This window comes from Alosa alosa, chromosome 8, assembly GCF_017589495.1.
Source record: "Alosa alosa isolate M-15738 ecotype Scorff River chromosome 8, AALO_Geno_1.1, whole genome shotgun sequence".
NCBI lineage: Eukaryota > Metazoa > Chordata > Actinopteri > Clupeiformes > Clupeidae > Alosa > Alosa alosa.
The window spans coordinates 18,639,504-18,647,003 of NC_063196.1; the positions used below are offsets into that span (position 1 = coordinate 18,639,504).

The 7,500-nt window shown below is 42.9% G+C and overlaps 1 pseudogene; it reads right to left on the reverse strand.

Annotated features, from left to right (window-relative positions):
• Positions 1-3,784: 3,784 nt before the first annotated feature.
• LOC125299823 overlaps positions 3,785-7,500 on the reverse strand; it is a 147,731-nt pseudogene continuing 144,015 nt past the window's right edge.

Below are 7,500 nucleotides of genomic sequence, written 5' to 3' on the forward strand. Positions count from 1 at the left end.
AGTGGGACATATACTTAAAGTCTGGATCAATTGCTGCAAAGTAGTTTTCACTGAGGACTTAGAGAGGTGTAATCTATGTGATTATTCTGAAACAAATAGAATCCTAAATATTTTTTGTTGATTCTCAAAAGCTACAGCCACCATTTGCCAATGAAAGTGAATGTCCGTTGATGTCCTTCCAACTGAAATCCCTCCTCATCAGCCAAAACCCAGCTAACTGCTAATCCTCCTTCCTGCTCCTCCAAGACCACCACTGCCAAACCCAAAAGAGATGCACGAACATAGCTTAGAATACAGTACACCAACTGATATATTAGACAGTATCCACATATTCCAGTATGCTAAGCTATATACCCGCTTTGAACTGAAATCCTGACAATCATCAAGGCAAGGCAGGAGCAGACTAGAAAACAGCAGCTTTGGATCAGAATGGATTTACACAATGGTAGTTGAAAGCAAAGGCAGAACTTGAAATATATTAATAAATAATGTTTAACGGTATATATGAGAGTGCTTGGGAACAGAGTAATGTCTCTGCATTGTCAGGAGTGGAGGAGGTGGCAGGATGTGTGTGTGTGTGTGTGTGTGTGTGTGTGTGTGTGTGTGTGTGTGTGTGTGTGTGACATGGCTGCCTCCATCTCTATCTGAAGTGGAGAGGGAAGGTAGAGAAGGATTAAGGCAGATGGAGTTCAAAACTAGTTCAGCTCCAAGATGTTTTTCTTTATTTATATATCTTTATTTTTATTTATTCATATGGCCAAAAGCAACAGCAGGGAGATAAGGTAGGTATGGAGGCGCAGGCTCCTAAGTCCTCTCTTAAAGACACCGCCTCAGCAAATACATCTCCAAAATGAGTCAGAATTATTCCCGTCGCCGTTCCTGTCATATGAAAATCCAGAATAGCTCCTGCACCTGCGGGGGATGAGAGGGGAGGGGAGGGCAGCGAAGGTGCATGGCAGCCAAATGTGAGACGCCTGCTAGCGCCTCAGGTAAAACCAGTGAACCCTTTGTTCCATGTGACCTACTTTCATACTGATGTCACCTATTACTCTCACCATCACTGTTGTATTTATTTTCGGTTACACTTTACTTGACAGTATCGACATAAGAGTGACATGACACTGTTATGAACGTGTCATAACAGTTCTGTCATTAGGTGTCATTCGGTTTTTGTCATAACAAGTTAGGGTCAGGATTAGGTTTAGGGTTAGAATTAGGGTAAGAGGTTAGGATTAGGGTTAGGGTTCATATGTCATATGTCCTTGACAGTGTCATGTCACTCTTATGTTGATACTGTCAAGTAAAGTGTTACCTTATTTTCATTTGTGTTTTTTTCACTGGCTTTTTTCACTAAATACTCGACTTGATGATTACAGTTTTTCTTAGTCACTTTGGTGCATTTCTCGAATCATAATGCACATTTGTACAAAGGTTAGTACATTTCAAAACAATACAATTAGTGCAAACTGCACCGCATAGTGGATAACCTGCAAAAGCGTGTATCTTTGTAGTAGTAGTTTATGCCTCAAAAGCAAATATTTATACCAATATAACGGTCAGTGCAATCATGATGACATGATGCCATTGTTTATGTCAAGATAGTCAAACTGTTTTGTCTTGTTGCCAATATGACAGTTTACTCTGTATTTTCTAATGAACAATGCGGAAGGCAGCACTATTTCTATTTCAAAACTACAAAGTTACACATTATTGTGTGTGGAGGGGGTTGATTGCAAGATAGTGGATACAGTATGTTTCAAAGTTTTTGTTCTGTTGACAGACATTGTGACAGTATAAAGAAAACAAAGGCTTTTACAGCATTGGGCAAATGAAAATGGCCAAATATACCACTGTACTGTACATATTTCTATAGACCCTTTCAACAATAAAAACAAAAACAATGCTTGAACGTTCTATTTGGGCTCCAATCTACTTCCTCTGCATTAAGATAACATATGGAATGTTAAAACGGAAGCCTTGTGGGGCCAACTATGATGCTGATAATGGAACTCTCTTGAAAGGGTCCATACATCCTGATGTTCCTGTCTGTCAGGTCTCATATATTTATATAGACATACTATGACAACTAGTTATGACAACTATTTTCACGTAATAATACAAGCAATGAAATAATGCCAATTTGTTTTATGGGGTAGGACTATTCAGAATGGAACCAGTATAGTGCATTTTGACGAACATGGCATTAGCTATGGAAAACAAAAAGCATTACTATTTGTTCAAAATGTGGAGAAATTGCTTCAATTATATCCACAAGTGATAAAATGATATGGAGTTTGAACAAACAGTTTTGAGAATTACCATTCTGATCTGAGAAATGTGCCAAAACAACTGAAAAAAACCCTGTAATTTTCCATAATATGAAAAGTCAATGTCACAATAGTAATCCGTTTTGGCATCTTTATGTAATACAGTTGATAAATGGCAATAAACATATGTTGATTTACAAGAAACAGAACCTCAGAGGAGGGTATAAGAGTTACAGTATCTCATTTCAAGAAATTAGACATAATGGTTGTGTATTTTTCTAAGTGACACAAAGCATAGCGATAAAAAAATATTTTTGCATATATATATATATATATATATATATATATATATATTTTTTTTTTATTTGTTTTTGTTTTTGTGTGCCTCAGTGAAAGGGATTTGTTCTACAAATATATATAAAAAATGATCTTTTAAATAATGTATTTCTGAACTGTGGAATAAAGTTAACATCAAGTGATGCTGTGATTGTAAATTTATCAACATTCAAATTGAATCATTGGGAGACATGATAAAACTGAGTGAAACCGAGGGCACTTATGAAGTTGGACAAGTACGGAAAACAGAGACACGCCGGAACAAAAAGCCGCAAAAAGAAATGGGTGTGTTGCCTACGTTTGGGAGCCCAAATTATTCTAGGATGACACTTTTGAATAAATTAGCATTTTTCTGTTTTACTTGTCTCTGTAGAGCATTGTGATGGAATGTTGTCACACTCTGGTTTTCTGATGGCTGGGTAACAAACACACACACACACACACACACACACACACACACACACACACACACACACACACAGAAACACACAGAAACACACGCAAATACACAGAAAGAGTGAATAAGTCAAAAGTGACAGTAAGTTTATTTCTTTCCTTGCTTGTCTTTCCCTTTCTGACTGAAACCAGATGTATGATGATAGCTAGTTGGCCTGACGACCGACTGTAAGATTTCATTGCCAGAGTTCATTCATGAAAGACTGCAGGACTTAATCACAAGCCTCACTCAACAATGTTGATCATTGTTCTTCTTCCTACATTATCATATAATAAAAATACCAATACTACTGGTACAAAAAAAAAACAGAAGGCTTCAGATTTTTAAAACAAAGTTTTGTGTCTCCCATTGGACTGCCATGTGTGTGTTTTTACAGTATTTGTAGAATTGGCAGCTCCTTTGCGAGACATTTTTTAGTCCCTTGGTGCATGTGAGCGCCACGTCTCTATTCCCCAGAACTGTTTTCAGAGTCTGGCGTCTGCGGGGTAAACAGCTCAATGATACGCTTTCTTAGTCCTGCTCCCAGAGGCTCCGGTCATTGCACAGCTGTGTGTGTGTGTGTGTGTGTGTGTGTGTGTGTGTGTGTGTGTGTGTGTGTGTGTGTGTGTGTGTGTTTCTTAGTCCTGCTTCCACAGGCTCTGGTCGCTGCACGTCTCCAATGAAGGCAGGATAAAGCAGTATCTCCAGGCAACGCTGGCTTGATGTGGGGATTGGGTCGGGATTGGGGGTATTCCACAGCTTCTTCACAATGCCCTGGATTTGCCCTGCAGGGTAGAGTGATCATTATATCATAAGTCCATCCAACAATCAGGCAAAGCCAGACAACAGGACAAATAGGGAGGCAAAGGTGATCTAAAAGTTTGTGCTCGTGTTTGTGAATGTGCGTATACAGTATGTGTCTTCATAGACATGCTAAACTAATCAGAAAAATGAATGACGTGATGTAATGTAATGCAAGATAATGTGTGGAATAGTATAGAATATACATCCCGACAGGACAAACCGAACCCGACACGCAATGCATGTTACTATAAGGAGGTAGGAATGAAGCTCACCTAACCTGGGTAACACCAGAGCACTGAAGGGACTGTGGGTCTCCATTCTGACCACCAGGGGCAGCATGGAGACTTCTGGAGGACTGCAGAGTATCCTCAAGGCACAACTCCACCAGGAGGGGCTGGTTGTACAGGGGTGGATGGATGGGTTGGTCGGGTGGGTGGGGGGTAAAGAGACCTGCAGACCCCTGGTCTTGTTCTAGTCCTGATGGAGATCGGTCCACAGGCTCCGGTCCTGAAGGCCCAGCTCCAGGTCTAAGTCCAGTGATCATAAATACAACACCCATGTCCGGCCCCCTACCAGAGTTGTCTTAAAGAAGGCATGTGGAGGTCCATCTTAGGGGGCAAAGGTCAGAGGTCAGAGGCCATGGCTGGTTACTCCACCTCGTTGGCCTGATTGCTGCTGAAGTCCTTCTTGATGATGGGAAGAGGGTGGGCTTCTGTGTTGAACACCCAGTGCTCAAACGGCAGGTGGTCGTCCTCGGAGAACAACAGATACAAGTACCTGAGGAAGGGAGGAAGGGAGAGAGAGAGAGAGAGAGGTGAGAAGAGTGGGAAGAAAGTGAGACAACAGAAGAGCAATACATTTCTCCTTTATTCTCTCTCTTTCTTTTTCTTTTTCTCTCTCTATCTCTCTGTCTGTCTCTCTCTTTCTCTTTCTGTGTGCGTGTGCGTGTGAGTGTGTGTGTGTGTACAGTAGGTGTGCATGTGTGTGTGTGTGTGTGTGTGTGTGTGTGTGTGTGTGTGTGCGCGTGTGTGTGCGCGTGCATGTGTATCTGAGCTCTGTTCAATGTGACCAGCTGCTCTGCCTGCATTAGCCTCCATCTGTTCAGTAAACACAGACATCAGCATTTTCTCCCCTACTGCTGACCCACTGCCAACACTCAGCACAGCAACACTGTAAATCAATGAATACATATAAACAGGAAACGTCTAAACACTTTAGCCAGCTTTTCAGAGACTAAATTTAGACTGTGTGTGTGTGTGTGTGTGTGTGTGTGTACTGTATGTGTGTGTGTGTGTGTGTGTGTGTGTGTGTGTGTGTGTGTGTGTGTGTGTCTGTGTGTGTGTCAGTGTGTCTGTGTGTGTGTGTGTGTGTGTGTGTGTGTGTGTGTGTGTGTGTGTGTGTGTGTGTGCCTGTGTCTGTGTATGTGTGTGCTTGTGTGTGGTGATCAGTCTGCATTAGATGACTGTAGTAAATTTGGCCAGAGAAGAACATAGAACACTGGACCACAAATAAAAAATGTTTGGAACAATGAAATAAGACAGAGAATGTCTGTGTGTGTGTGTGTGTGTGGGGGGTGTGTGTGTGTGTGTGTGTGTGTGAGAGAGTGTGTGAGAGAGAGAGAGAGACCCATGTCCTCTGAAAGGTGTTAAGGTGAGGCTCAACTAAGCCTATAAAAACTGGCCCCAAGACAAATGGTGTTTGGATTGGGAGGCGTGTTGCTACGACGACCTTGTGGTGATGGAAACGGGTCATATCTCTCTCTGCCAGCTCTATTGGGGAGTGGAAGGGTTGGGAGGTGAGGAGTGGAGGGTTGAGAGATGGGGGGCCGCGACCCGCCTCTTTATGAAAGCTTGTCAAATCAGGGCCACAGATATAGAGTAGGAGGTACTAAAAGACACGCACACATACACATACACACACACACAGAAAGAGAGAGACACACACACTCTTTCACACATACATTATGCACACACCTACACATAAAAGCTGGATGGGGTAAAACCCATTTGTCTATCTATAGACTAGGTAGGATTTTGGAAAATGTGCTTATTTAAAGTCCCGAAGGCAAATCATGTTCATTTTTGGCATACAACATTTTTAGGGGTTTTGAAGGGTGCTGAATTCAAATCTTCTGTATGCCAGGCTCAAAATGTCCCATAATGCCTCAAAATGGAGAAATCCAATATGGTCACCACCACCAGGTCAAAAATCGAATTAATCACTTATCTTTTGACTGTACAAGGTAAAACCTGAATGTAATGTGCTTTTATAGGTTTTCACATATAGGGAATTCAATGCCATGCTCAGATTTAAGATCAAGACTAGAGAAAATGCTTGAAATTAATGTACATGGTTAAAATTGTTGTCTCGGATAATGAATAATTCATGAAAAAAGAGGACCATGAAACAAGTTGATGGCTTTCTGAAGAATTTACTTGAAACATGTTTAGAAGCAAGGTTGATTACCATATTTTAACTATCTATTTATATTATTTATCTGTATTTATCTATTTATCTGTATTTTAACTATGTATTTAATAATGCATATTTACCTATCTATTTAGTAATTAATCCATTCTATTCTATTCAATTCTTTAAACTTCTTGGTATGAAGAGGTACTGTAGGTTACACACTTAGGCTACCCTAATCATCCTCATCCTCCTCCTCCCCAGCAGTGTTCTGACAGGTGCTGCTGCAGCTGCATGACTCCATGCATAACATGCCACTTTTCCTGCAAATGCAGCGCTGGCTTAGACATCCCTTGAAGCAACCACAGGAGGTGATCTCCTTACAAGCTTTTGGAATTGGTGGAAGAGATAGTAGCTGTGGCACTAACTGATCATGCACATTTGGATGGCCTAATAAGTGTGTGTTGTGTTTGGGCCACCAACATGCTTTCTTGGTAAGGGACGCCCCCCAGTCGTGCATGAATTGTTTTATTATGCCTATACACACCAGGGAAGCCTGTTGTCGTTTTTTCTCTGGTAAACGTGCGGGTTCTCCTGTTTCCAAGGGTCCGTCAAGGCAGATGGCAAGAGTAGCCAGGGGGCTTGGGGAGTCCTCAGCAGCCTCACAAGCCTCACTGTTTTCTCTTAGCACAAGGCCTGCAGTTCCCCAACCTATTCCTTCCGCAGTCCGCATGAGCTGGAGGAGGAAGATGAGGAGGCCATTGTGGACGTTGAGACTGTTCTCTCGTCTGAGGGAGAGGAGCTACCTTGTGCACTGCCCTGTGCAGCCAGCCTCGTGGGAGGCGAGCTGGCCCGTCTGTTTGAGGAGGTCGTTGGCAGGGCATCCAGGGTTCTTGATATTCCCCTTCCAGAGAAGCCCCTTGCCTCTGCGTCTAGGTTCCACACAGACGCCATAGAGCATTCACGCCTCAGCCAACACCTACCTTGGGGCATCCATTTTTGGGGGCCGACTGATCTCAGGCAGCAGTTTCAAGCATCCCAGGGGCGGGGTAGCCGCCCACAACCTGGCTGGGGGGGCCAGCGTGCTAGTGCCCGTGGCCTCTCAAGGCGCCCTCGTCGTTCCTGACAATCTCCGAGCCAGCCAGCCTCGCCTCTCAACTCGAGGCTTGGCTGGCCTTAGGAGCAGATCCATGGGTGCTCTCCACCATGACCCACGCTCAGACATTACGTGCAGAGCTGTCCACCTCC